The following is a 14,923-nucleotide window of genomic DNA, read 5'->3' as shown; positions in this document are numbered from 1 at the left end:
TTTAAATTTCTTACTTGAATACATGTCTTTGGCCTGGTATATAAATAAAGTTATACTTCTGAATCTCTAAGCGGTGAAACGAGCTGGTATACATAATCTGTATAGCCATAAAGCTAGATGTATAGGCAGAGGCATTCTGAGCTTTGTCTTTTTAAGCTGCCTCACAACGTGCGATAACGTTCAAAGCTTTTGGACAGTTTCACCACTGTGAAAGAGAAATTCTTCAGTCAGGTGTTAGAAAGGGGCTAAACAAAATCATAAGCCAATCAGTGTCTGTCATCCATCACTACTTGTTCCAGAGATTGTCTAGCAAGAAGGAAATTTGATCTTCACGTACATACTCCCTGTCCAAACACTCACAAACTGATGTTTAAGGTATTTACAGGAAAAGGTTTACAGTGAGTCCAAAATAAATGTCATATTACATACAAATAGTATATAACGTACAAATAAGTGACGTACAACAGTAAACCTGTCTGGTTTTCAGGGACCATGAACTAATCTATGTGCCGGTATGGTGTGGTGATTGAGTGAAATACTGTTGTAGGGTCTCATTAAAACCACATCAGTAAGGGCAAGCACTTTACACTGATCTCCTCCTGCTGACCACCTTCGCCATGTAAGAGAGACATCAGCTGCTCCACAAAAGTGCAAAAAATCAATACATTTTGACAAGAATCAAACCTGTTTCACGTTTCACCATTTTGGTCCTCTAAAAATATGCTATTGCCCATGTCAGATGCAATTACATCGTTTGGTGAAGGATCAGTCTGTGTTGTGTAATGCCCAGCTTTTACACACAATAGAGCAAGAGCATGCTGAACTGTATATTAAACATAGCATAACCTGTCTGCTTTAAGCATGCTGATTTGCCATATTATTTCTAACTTAAGGCTTAAAGGTCAGTGGGAATAATATAGCTTTTAGCTTTTTTTTACTCTACATTTTGCATAAAAAAAAAAAAAAAACAAGAGCCAGGGGCATCATCTGATATGTGGCAACGGCTTTTAATTAATTCATAGAAAATGCCAATTGTTTTTCAATTAGCATGCCTCTTTCTCCTCCCCTTCCCCTTTCTCTATGGCTTTTCTAATGCTGTAATTCAGCCCTAAATGACTGCAGGGAATTGGAGTGAATATGTTGACAAGCCTTAACAATAGCAGGTCGTGTCGACCTGCACGCTTGGCTGAGTCGGGTCACTTCAGCAGCTGACAGCTCCTAATCACACACTGCCCTAAAGGCACAAAGGACTGGAATTACTGAATTACACACTGCTTTGCCAGCTTTAAATTGAGACATAATTAGGGTAGGAGATGGTGTAATTGTGTCTGCTGATTGGGCAGATACAAGTGCTACTGAGCTAGTCAGAAGAAGCATTAAGCAAGATGGTAAAAATGAATTTGACTGTGCAGATTTGTTTTATTAGCTTAGTAAATAAAGTAATTTAAGAAAAAAGGGGTAGTTCAACATTTGATTACAATTTCTAAAATAAAAGGAAAAAGGAAATAAAATGTCCCAGGTTTTCTATACCCTAGTTAAAAGATATGTAATCCTGAATCTCCATGTCGGGCCTCGGTTCAGAAATGTCACCCACAATAACTAAAATAATAAAGCATAAAATAGTAACGCACAACCATGCTTTAGGGCGATGTTGCACCATTATCTCCCATGAATCCCTGTGTGAAGGAAGACGAGCTGTAGGTAGGTGAGCTCCTTGAGCAGCTGGCCCTCATCCCTTTGGGCGCTTCCTGACCTCCTTTTCTTCCCTCTGCTAAAGCTGAGTCCTGACAGGCCACAAAGTGATTCGAATTTGAGATGAAATGCAGAATATGAGCCAAACGTGACGAGTCAGACAGCGTGCGGAAACGTGAACTAGGCCGTAACACGTCAAGCGTAAAACATCAGCCATTCACGTCTGAAAAAGAAGATGAGCAAAAGCATCAGCTCGCGTGTCGCCATATCTGAGCGCTGTGAACCCTTTTGTGTCTGTGATGGGGATAATAGCCTACAACGTGCATCTCATCAACATCATCCATCATATTCTCTGTGAAACTTAGAACATTGACTCTGGTGGTGTTTTAGGCCTGATGAATGTGCTAATAACTGTTATTATAACTTCCCCATCAGCAGCTTTTCCATGTCAGTTTAAATCCGAACAAATGAATCTCATTAAAGTTGCTTCTGCGTTTTACTAATGTCTCCCCTCATGGGTAAAACGTGTTAATGCCTCTCCTTACATATTCTACGCTATAAATAAATAACAGCAGCGTCAAAGCACCAGCAATTTAATCTCAGCTTTAATAAAATGCGGCGCCAATTTGCTCTTTCCCGCGCTTTTTTGGGGTGTTAATGAATCATTTTAAAAGCGGGAATAACCAAATGTGGCAAGAAATAGGGCCTATCTAATCGTCCCGAAATGATAAAACGCTTCGTTTGGGTTTTGCAATATTTTGGCCATCAAGTTAAAAATAAAAAAATAAAAAAGTAAAAATCGGTGCTTTATTAAATCCTTCTGAAATTTGCGGTGCGCTTCAGAAAATGACCGCTGGGGGGCGACGCACTTCACCCAGAAACCTTTAAACACAATATCCCATTTTCAGACTCTTTGTTGAGGCACCACTGTTGAAATCCTTATATAAAAACAATTTCAACTTTAAAAAGTTTTTTTTTTTAAATCCAGTGAGCATTATATTTATTATCAGTATTCATTCTAAATAACTGAAATCATATTGGTTTTATTCAGGATTTCTAATAAAATACGATATATGCTATAAAAATGATGTAGCATTATTTTACATTATTCCCTCCTGGTACTCAGAGGCCAAACAATGAGAATGTCCTGGGGTTCGGTGAGAATGATTGGAGCACTGTGTTCTGATACAACAATACAGGAGTGTGTGTGAGGGTGTATTGTAATCAGTCAGCCTGAAACGGTTATAAAATTATCATTCTGCAAGGGATTTATAGAATAAAATGTCCTTCTTTTCCTCCTCACACACTTTTGCATTAATTAATGTTTAGATATGTTGTTTTTTCACTTACAGATTACCTAAATAGGTTGTGTTCTTGTATGTCTAGATGTTTATGCAAGTCAATCTGATTATGAGAACTGATACAAACCTTGATTTCACAAAAAGACCTGTTATCACTTCAAATATGTTCTAAGAATTTTCCCATGCTTTCTAAATAAAAACTGACAATAACCTCCAGAGGTGAGGGTGATCATTTCAACAAGTCTGTGTAAAACAGCATTCTGTCACTGGATAACCAAATGCTTGATCTGCTGCTGCAATCTTATACGGATTTTATTGTTTATATTGGAATTTAGGAAGCAAATAGAGTGATATATAGAAAGTCTTATCATATCATGGCTTTTTCATGTCTCATCTGTAATATCCTGGAGTATAATTCTAAAGAGTTTACACTCTGCATAAGAGCGTGCATGGAGAAAGGGCTGTGTTGACAAAAAGATGCGACATCACATCCCTTCGTGCTGAGAACTGAGGTGTTACATCTCTTTCCCTGTTGCACTTTGTCTATACTTTACAGAGACAAAAGGCACAACACACACACACTCACACACACGCACACACACACACACACACACACACACACACACACACACACACACACACACACACACACACACACACACACAAACACACACACACACCATGTGTGTATAGAATGTAAGAGTTGAAAATAAAGAAAAAAATTATCCTTGCACATATATAAATGATAAACAATTACATCTCTCTCTTTGTGTCTCTCTCTCTCTGTGTTCTCTCTCTCTCTCTCTCTCTCTCTCTCTCTCTCTCTCTCTCTCTCTCTCTCTCTCTCTCTCTCTCTCTCTCACACACACACACACACACGCGCACACACACACATATCCCAGAGTGTGTTTATTTCCTGCACAATTTACCTTCACCGTGCTGAGTTTTTTCTTTGTTGATATATATAATTGCGACCCCAAACTGTATACCAGAGTTGAAACACACGTCAAGTGAATATATAGAGCAAATGACAAAACCACAGAGCGAGGGGGGAATAAGTGACAGATGAAACGGCAGCCGACGTGCTGCTAAGGGGCAAAGGCAGTGGTGCAAAGTGGCACGTTGCCTTTGAGTTCGCATCTCCTGTCTGCTTGAGACGAAGAAAGAACAAGCTAACATGGCCTGTTTAGGAAACAAAACATGCAGATTAGATGGGGATTTTTGACAGCATCCCTTGCTTGGAGGATTACGATCCCATCATACGCACACAAGCTACATAAAGAGCAATATAAACCTGTCTACACTGCTAGCTTGACAACATTTATCATTATCCTGCAGTGATAAATTTGCAATAATAGCCATGCAACCTTATTATTCACATTTGATCTTTAGGTAAACTTTAAGAAAAGTGAATGTTTCATGGCATGTGTGTACTGAGCTGCTATTACATTAACATATAGCAAAGGATGACAAAATGCCTGAGCCACATTTCACAACTAAGGCTGTTTTAACTGAAACAATACACGATTAAAGTAATATGTCTAACCTTGTACGTTTATGGGCTTTTTACACTCTACCGCTGAGCCATGAGTGTTAGAGTGTCATTTGCCAATCAGTGCAAACGTGTTAAACTGCTCTAATTTGACAGGAGAAAAGGATGGGTTTAAATAACAATCTCCTTTACTCTGCATCACGGTTGTGTAGAATAATGAAAATGGTAAAAACTGTTCTGATATTGCCGATGGGCCCAGCAGTGGTAGCTTGGTGTTGAGTGTTGAGACTTGAACGCTTGACCTTCAGTCAACAACCCAGGGTGTTAACTGGTTGAGCGACCGCTGCTCTGTCTGTGCAGTGTTTCAGGTAAGTGGATAGGTTAGAATCATTAATTGCTTGTAAGTGTGCATATGTGTGATGTTCCATTTAAGGTGTATTCCTGCCTCATACTTGTGCCTCTGGTGAAGATTAAACCCTTAGTGTAAGTTAATGAGACAAAAAGTTCATGAAAAACATGACAACGCTTTGTTAAGAAGTGCTGATATAAAGCACTGCATTTTAGACCTACTTTGATTTATTCTTAGTGTTTGAAGTCGAGTCTCAGAGATGACATTGGCTTTGTCTCATTTACCAGAGCGCTCACATGACTGGCTGTCATGTCCACTTTAATTTTTCACCACCTTCCCCGATGACGTACCTGGTACACAAATCGCTATGATTGCTCTTTTTCTTAGATGATCTTTTCTTCCTGTTCTTGTTAACACATATGTCTTCTTGAGATTGGTTAGTTGCACCTGTTTCTCATTTCCACTGCCTTATTTAGGCTTTATGTGTGAAACAAACAAATAGTGTTGCGATCACAAAAATCTTGACAATTTGCAGTACAGTTTGAGAACTACACTACACCATATTACTTTCTTCATCTTCCAAACTTTCTTTGAGTTTCTCAGTTTTTTCGATTGTGTCACTGCTTATAATGATATCAAGAGTCAATTGTATCAGCTTTTTTCCTGAATTGACTTGATGGGAAATTTGTGTTGCTTCTGCTAACCCACACCAATAAATTCATTAATCTTTAATAATTGCATAAATTGGTACATTTAGTGGAGTCATTCCACCTAATGGGATGTCTTTCACGGGGTTGGAGGATACCAGAGAACGTACAAACCTGGCTTTGATGACAATGACCTCTGAACTGCTTAGGAGTCTTTTTTTTTCTCCATTTTTTTCAAATGCAGCGTGATGCCTTGCCTAATCAATAAGCACTGCATATAACACGACCCACAAGTCCTTTATGAAATACACAATGAATGTGTATGAACTTGTGCATCAGCACTGTATCAGGACCCTGTTTCTGACAGTGCCTTAGGTTGCCCGTGTATCTTTTTATACTCTAGCCGATCTGCATTAGCATAAAGAAATGACTTCTAAATATACACTTTTGTAAGTCACTTTACAGAGGAGCATCTGTCAAATGCAGCAAATTTAACATGCAAATTCATATTCTAATTGGAACAAAAAAGAGCAAAAATAAACCACATTATTTATCATTATCTGAAGCAGATATGCAGTTATATACAATACGTTAGTGAATAAGTGAATCAATGACATCAATAATGGAATTGAATGCATGCATATTAAAATGTATATATATATATATATATATATATATATATATATATATATATATATATAGTCACTTAGATTTGCATTCAACTTAAATATTATTATATTTTTCATATCTTATCATTAAATTTAACAAAACATTTAATCCATTATTTCCAGTTTACACACCATTTTTATGGAAAATTCTATAGTCTTAATAACACAGGATGGAAATGTCTTTCATTTGAGGCCTGGCAGGATGATACTGAGAGTGATTGACTTTTAATTTAAAGGTTGCCGCTCGCTTGTTTTAATCACCAGATCAACAGCTCCAATCTACAGGCGCACAAATTGAACAAATGATTAGCATGCTGTGAAAAGTGCAATCCGTTTTCTTATTTAGCATTTAGATAACTGTCTGCATTGAGGAGCTGCCTTTAAAGTCGAGCTCAGTTTAGGCCAGAGGGGGATTAATTCTCTTCTCCTGCATGCTTGGTCGATTCTCTCATTACCAAACTTTGTCTGTAGCTATTGATGTTAGATTTCATTGAAGATTAGAGCATTTAGCAAATCTTGCTTTTTCTGTGTGCATCGGAGGTTTTTCAAAGCAGCTGGCGCAAACGCCTGCTGGTCAGTGCCCTCACTTTTTATCCCATGTCTGCTTCATTTAAACTTAATCAACTCCGCCAATGAAGTGGAAGAGAGAAATGATGGCGTGCTATAATTCTATTGTTTTGTTGGCTTGTTCTTTCCTGCGCTCTCTCTCTCTCTCTCTCTCTCTCTCTCTCTCTCTCTCTCTCTCTCTCTCTCTCTCTCTCTCTCTCTCTAACACGTTGGCACCAAACCTGAAGTTACACCGAGCTGAAATATTTCAATCAATATGATAATGAATATTGGTTTCTTCTTGTTGTTCTGGCAAGTGATGCACTCCTATCTTGTGTATGTGAAACGTATACCACACCATCTGACACCAACACACACAAACAACCGTGTGTTGAAAATGCCCTAGGGAATTATGGATCGCCGTTTGGGAAAGGAGATTAGGAGGAAATTTATTTATTATTTAATCTATTTATCATGCTGAGTAAGGAAGTGATTCCTGCTCACTGACTGAATGAATGAATGATGTCCAATTGTTTTATTGATGTATTTGCATGGAAATTGCTCAGGGCATTCAAACAAATGTGGTGAATATGGTAAGAAGAGCATAGAGAAGTAGAAGTAGAAGTTCCACATACATGTGATGTGTCTGAAATCTCTTCTTTGTTTTTCTCTGGATGATAAACTGTGAATAACTTGAATATCCCATTAGTAAACTGAGGTAAATTTGATAAATAGCATGCATTCACTCTGATCTTCCCTCAGATGCTATTCATTCATTCATTCATTCATTCATTCATTCATTCATTCATTCATTCATTCATTTATTCTTTCTTTCTTTCTTTCTTTCTTTCTTTCTTTCTTTCTTTCTTTCTTTCTATCTATCTATCTATCTATCTATCTATCTATCTATCTATCTATCTATCTATCTATCTATCTATCTATCTATCTATCTTTCTTTCTTTCTTTCTTTCTTTCTTTCTTTCTTTCTTTCTTCCTTCCTTTAAGAGGCACCTATGTCCCTTCCTTTTTTCCATCCATGCATCCCTGCTATCACTGAAAAGCACACACACAGTATCAGTGCAGTGTATTAGCTATGTAAAGTGTGCTGTAGAGCTCAGTAAAGGCAGTAAATCTTGCTTCTTATGCCTTCTGTACTACTTCATTCTATTTGGCTGCGTCTTTGTGCACCTATAACGGTGCAGTGCATCATTTTTATATGGCTACCCAAGGAGCCGTTTCACAAGAATTTGCTAGGAAAAAATGTCCGTCTCCATCTGTTGGCACTCTAATAAATGTGCCACGCTCTGGCTGATCCAGCAGTGATCATATCTTTAATCATCAACTGGCAAGTGATCTACATCTCCCTATAAAACTCTTCCCTCCTTGTGTCATGTGTCTCCTAGAAGTTTGTGTGAGTTGTAAATGCAGGAAATTATGCTCAAGCTGATGGAACACAAAGGAGCACAAGCCCAGATAGATAGATAGATAGATAGATAGATAGATAGATAGATAGATAGATAGATAGATAGATAGATAGATAGATAGATAGATAGATAGATAGATAGATAGATACATACATACATAGATAGAAAGAGAGAAAGAGAGAGAGAGAATGACAGAGAGATTTTCAATATGAAATAGCCTCATGCCTATACTAAAATGTTTGATTATGAGAATAGATGATATACAATATTAGAAAATATGCTACAGGATAGATTAACCTAGATATTGTTCCAAAGCCCTTGATAGCATACTACAGCCACCTCTGTTACAGTCTAATTAATGACACAACAATAAAACTCATGATCTTTAATTAAAATATATATTATTTGAGCTTGTATATAACATGTACATCACAGAAAGTATCTCACAGAATCTTTGATTTGTCTATTGTTCATTTCCTCATTTCTTGAATAAAATACACAAGAACAGACAACCGGTTAATGAACGCTAGCAAGGAGTTAGCTAACTTCGTTAACCATGGCCTCAAACACATAAAGGTCAAAACATATCAATTTCCATATTTAACTAGCAGCTTTTAACATGTAAAAGCATACTCTCTGCTTCTGCTTTTAATGTGTTAAAATCGATTAATGTCAAGTTCATGCTCTTAAACAGAAATCATATTAGAGAAACCCAGACAGATGAGAAACACAGGAGTTTTTTCTGCATTTGTTCGGGGTGTTTCTTAGGTAATGTTTAATTGAATTATGTGTAATATATATAGTATATAGAGTAATGTTATTTCTGCTAACTGGTGTCATAAGTATATTATGTCAGTAGCTAGCTAAAGCCAGTGATTTTTTTAAAGCGAAATAAAAGTTTGTACATATTTTTGGTATTGGCATTCTGCAATATTGTATTAACCCTGAGCTGAGACATGAACATAAACTTATTAACATTTATTAACATTAACTTATGGTTTTGACTACTGCATTTTTAAACCTCTTCCTTACATACATATATTTATACACACATTTATATTTCGGTAATTCCCCTAGCTATTGTGCTCCAGTATTCCCATTTTGGCACCTCTTGAATAAGACTTTGTGTGGCGCAATGCATTTTAATTCAGATTAAGAGCTCAAAGGAGAGATCGCAGCTGAAAGATGGCATTTTCTAACTGTGAGAATGCAGCCAACTCTCTTTTTTGCACACTACGTAAAGCCTGTGCTAGGAAACAGGCCTGAGCCTCTACAGTGCTTACCCACTTTCCACTTTTGATGCAGCGAGCATGTTAGACAATATAATTTGCAGTCGCAACGCAAGAAAACAGTGGGTACAGATAAAGCGAGATTTATAACTGTTTACAAATCAATTGAAAAAGCCATTTTAATCTGGTAAATCGTTAATGCCGCTTTAGACGTGTCTAATGGTGTTTTCCTCACCTTCAGTGTGCGAGTCCCAGGATGCTGGCATTCATGTGGAGGCTTTCTATTCAAAACCTGCCTCGACAAAGCATCTCATTATTTCTGCCTGAATGTATTGGCACACAAAGAGAAGTGTGATTATTGGTGATAAATATATAAGCATTACACTTATCTTATTCGCTGAGCGCCCTATGAGCTCTCACTCGAGGCGCCACAGGTAACGGACAATATGTGAACATTCAATAGGTGAAGATTCTTCATTTTCTCTGTGAGGTTATAGAACAATGAACAAAAAAGTGTGACATAAACATATCAATGCAATCAAATCCATGACAGCTGCAAAGACATGTCATCAAGAAGGTTTCAGAAACCTAAGAAATTTTGATTTGTAAGCGACTAGACCTCAACATTTTAGTTAAAATATAGCATGATTGTATGTTAGTTCTGAATAAAACTAGAAGTTTCTGTGGAGCTGGGTCAGTATTTGTGGGTTAGGTTTCACATTTATTCCCATACACAGATGGCAAACTCAAAGACTAAAGAGAGTGTAACACAGTGTCAGTACTAGCCAGTGCCCTACAAAAACTCTATCAACCCTGTTCTGATATGTTCGAAGCCACAACCACTGGCTCAACATCCAACAGTTATCCTGCTAATGCTAAGCTCATATATTGTAAAATTTATTAGCTAGCTTAGACCGTATGCTATCTATTTCAATCCAATTCAATTCAATTTATTTGTATAGCACATTTAACAATTGACATTGTCTCAAATCAGCTTTACAGAAGGATAGAAACAAAGTTCAAAGTTAAGTTACTATTTATCACTAACTATCCCTAATGAACAAGCTGAACTGAGGTGATGATGGCAAGGATCAACTCCCTGATGAGTCCACTCATCATAGTAATACTAACCCCAGTAACTAGTAACAAATATACAATAAGGAAGATTCTTTTCAAACAACTTTTTGCATGCTCAGATAATTTATCTAATATTTTCCTTAAAAAAATTCTGGTTTGCTTGTTTGGTGATGGTTAGAACTGGTGAGGGTTTGGTTTAGCTGGTAAACCATCAGAGCTCTAGTGGTTGGCTGGTAAATATGCTTGCTGATGTAACTGTGGGTTGTGTCCTTCAAGTAACAATCTAGGTTTTTCAGTGTATTGTGTTTGTCTTTACAGCTGATGTGTAGAATAAAATTTGCCATGGCAATTTTGGATCACTAGAATTCTCAGGCCTACTGTATTACAGGCTTACCTGAATATCGAATAATTAGACAATTCATTACTTAATTACTATGATTGTCATACAAGTTGGATTATTTGAGAATAGAAAGGACAATGATGGCATTTTCATCTGTGTATGTGTGTGTGTGTGCTTGTGTGTGTTTTTGTGAGATATATATATATAAAGCCTATGCAAGCATCAGAAAGGAGAAATTGAATAGTACTAGAATTATTCTCTCTCTTTTTTGGGGGGTTCTGAGGCCTGCTCTTTTCATCTCTCTGAGTCAGACTGCAAACAGCTGTCATGTTTGACTGACAGACCTACATACACCAGACATGGCCAGACTCTCTGGTGAAAGCCATGTTCTCTCTTTCAGCTCAGATAGAGCTCACCAGTGTGTCAAATGCATGGTTTCAATCTCTCCATTCAAAACGATACCAAACTTGACATGGTAAAAAAAGAGAAAGAATAAAAACTCCTCATGTCTTTTGCTTTAGCTTTAATCATGTAGAATGTCTACTACTTCCTGCAGCTTCCTCCAAGCTGTGACCAGTCAAAGCTACACGACTGATAAAAATAAAAGTGATACACTAATTTAAGGTTCAGCAGGTAAAAATAACACAGTGGAAGATGTTCACAATCAAATTACACTACAACGAGAGAAAAAACACTTAACTCCAATCACACACAATTATCCATGCTATGTTGCTCAGCTTCAAATTTTATTTGAGATGATAGTTGGTGATGTAAGGCCCTGAAAACACATTGAAGGACAGAAAAAGTCAAGCCAAGCCAAGTAAAGATTTATTGCAGTGCCTTTTATATACATGTATACAATGTGATGAAATCATTGTATCTATGTACCACAGAATGGGTTTAGTGCAGTAGTTCAATAATGACAAATGCAGAACTGAAAGCTTTTTTATTTATTTATCTGTCTCATTAGGCAATGTTTTAACTGAAATGAAAACTTTTGCAGGCAGGTTTGGTGTCATTGTATATCATCACTTTTAGAACTGTGTACACGACAGTTGATTATTCTCCAACACTTGTTAGTCAGGATTTCCTGTGCATTCATTCTGAGCACTTTTTCCTGGTTCTGGGCCACTCAGGTCTGAATTAAAAAAAAGAAAAAAGAAAGAAAAATAACTAGTTTTAGCAATAGAGTGAACATCTACTATTATGGCTAATGTATTATCCAAACATAACAGCATATGGTACAGCATATGCTGTATCAGTGCATCTGCATTAAGCATTTGGGGATCTGGACATAGTACATCATGTGGTTAAACCACCAGTAAAACACATGCATCAATTGCAGGTATGACCACACCAACCTACCCATGATCTGCAACACAATATAAGCTAGAATGCAAAGCATAGAGTTCATAATACATTGAAATTACATATACGGCATTTGGCAGACTTCCTTATCCTGAGCAATGGGCAAAAGAATTTTGAAGTCTTTATCAATGCATACATTAACATTGGTTTACTAGGTTACACATGGATACCATCAACCTAACCCCATCTCCCTATTTTCTTTAAATATATATAGAAACAGGGAAAAGAATAGCTGCCCCCAAGTCCTAATGCTATTAATATATATATATATTTTTTGTCATGAGATAATCATTTCTTTTGCAAATGACAAAGGGGAAAGCAGTTATGCTGTGGATTGCATGCCATCGTCCAGTCCTACTCAGGCATCTTTAGAGTCCATGCCACAACTATTTAAGAAAAGCCTGTCAGAGACACCTGGTAGTTCTTTGGACACTGCAGAGACCAGAGCTATACAGCTGTACCTGGCAGTCCAACTGCTAGGTCATGTTCAGTCTGGATAAAGAAATTCAAGAAAAAAGAAATGAAAACCACTAAAAGCAACTGCTGTTACACCAATGAGGGAAAGCCATTCTCTGAAAACTGCTTGTAATACATGAAAATACACTCAACCAGGTCAAATTAGATCGGAAGATAATCAGATTTAGGGAACGGGGTATCCTTAGCTTAGTTTATAGTCTCAAGGTGCAAACCACACAGCTCCATATTGTGTACACGTTGTGTAAGGTGTATGAGGTGAGAAGAAGAAAAGGAAAGATGATTGTATAACTGTTGTATTTATGGCAAATACCGCTTCATACATCAATACCTGATTTTTTCTTAGGCCTTGACATCACTGCACCTGCACAAGTTATCGAGGTGATTCTCACCACCACTGGAGGTCAAGAGGTGTGAAAAATAACCCTCCATGTGTGTCAAGACTTTAATGGAACTCAAATTTGTCCTAAAAAGGAAGCAACTGCCTTGTGCCTGGGACAATCATTCAGCAGTGCAAAAATGCACCCCAACAGGGTATTGAAACCCAGTGTCAACACTCAGGACCTGCATTTAGACACCTTACACCACTGCTGTTTTTGAGTCCCACATCAAATCAAGGTTACCCTGAAAGTGGGTTTTGGTGTGGGAGCTTGGCACACTGTAGAGTCATAGAGAAGAAGGAGGATATGGGAGATATCAAAGCTAAAATAGACAGCTTTGAGCTTTTAGCCACTCTATGAAACAAAAAGCCTGCCTTTTTCCCTGCACCTTGCTGTGTTTGCTCATCTGGTAGGACTGTAGCTCTGCCCAGATTCAGTAGAACCGGGAGCTTTCATTTAAGTAAAGAGAATATATGCATCAAATGGAGAAAAAAAACATGCAATTATGTCCTTGATCGGGTTAAGCTCCCTTTTGCCAGCACTGTCCGAAAAGCCGCCTACGAATGGGCTGCTCCCCAAATTTTACCTCCTCCCAGCCCCCTTCTACTTTTCTGGCTACCATTGGCCCCATCTCTCATTCCTCAGATCGCCGTCCAGGCCTCTCCTCTTTTCCCTCGCTCCCTCGCTCCCCGTCCCACATAATGGAGCTCTCTGCCTCTGTGAGGCTGCCAAGGATGTGCCGCTCAACCCAGTAATGACCTGAGGGGACGCCGCTTGACAGGCCGCCTGTAATAACGCCTCCAGCCACGGACAAAGCAGCCCCCAGGGTTCGATTTTTAAATACTTTATGCTTTGGAGTGAGACTAAGAACCATTTATTGTTATTTAGGTCAATGCGTATAGATGGGTGCTAGAGGACAGTATGCAAGAGAGAGAGAGAGAGAGAGAGAGAGAGAGAGAGAGAGAGAGAGAGAGAGAGAGAGAGAGAGAGAGAGAGAGAGAGAGAGATCAGCAGACAAGAAACAACCCACTTATGCAAGATGAATATTATTGTGAAAGCGATGAAGAAAATCATGCAGCAGTAAGAGTACAGGACAGGTTTACTGTCACTTTATGCTTTAAATGCATTTTGTCATAGAGACTGGATTTAGAGTAGAGAACGTTGTCGCAGAGCCACAAGGTTACGTCCTTGAGCACAGCTTTTCCCAAGCCTTTTATTTTAAGATGAAGCAAAAGTGTGTGAAAGTGTGTCAGCTCACAGAGCCGTGCTTAGTCAGTGCGCACTTTCAGTCTGAATCCCCTTCAACGTAGTCAAAATAAGCTCTGTTTGCCCTCTTGTCATTTTGGTTCATTTATAGCAAACGTCCCTTTACTGTCGTATTACATGTCCCCCTGACCCCGGCCTTCACTTTAGATTTTAAACCAATACAGTTTTAATTTAAAAATCATTTTGTATGCTATGACATACTGTATACTCACAAATATTATCCTTTAACATATAAAAACTTATGAGTATTATTAAAGAATTAGATCCCTGTGTGTGTGTGTGTGTGTGTGTGTGTGTGTGTGTGTGTGTGTGTGTGTGTGTGTGTGAGCATGTGTGTGTGTGAGCATGTGTGTGTGAGCATGTGTGTGTGTTTGTGTGTGTTTGTGGTTGTGTGTGTGTGTGTGCAAGTGCAAAAGAAAGTACATTTTTCCATTAGATACACAAATGCCATTTTTTTCACAAACATATTTTTTCTGCTCGAATTGAACTGAAAATATTCTGTTTAATAGATAAATGAAATCAAGCACACACATTTTGGGTTTTAAAACCTTTTTAAGTTTTACTTTAAAATTGCAAAAAAAATCAAGCATGTCATCATGAAGTTAACCTATGAATTAAATCTACATATTAGGCCTGCTTCATTAAGTCTATTAGATTATACTTTCAAATT

This window comes from Tachysurus fulvidraco, chromosome 5, assembly GCF_022655615.1.
Source record: "Tachysurus fulvidraco isolate hzauxx_2018 chromosome 5, HZAU_PFXX_2.0, whole genome shotgun sequence".
NCBI classification, from domain to species: domain Eukaryota; kingdom Metazoa; phylum Chordata; class Actinopteri; order Siluriformes; family Bagridae; genus Tachysurus; species Tachysurus fulvidraco.
Note: the sequence above shows the minus strand (reverse complement) of the source record.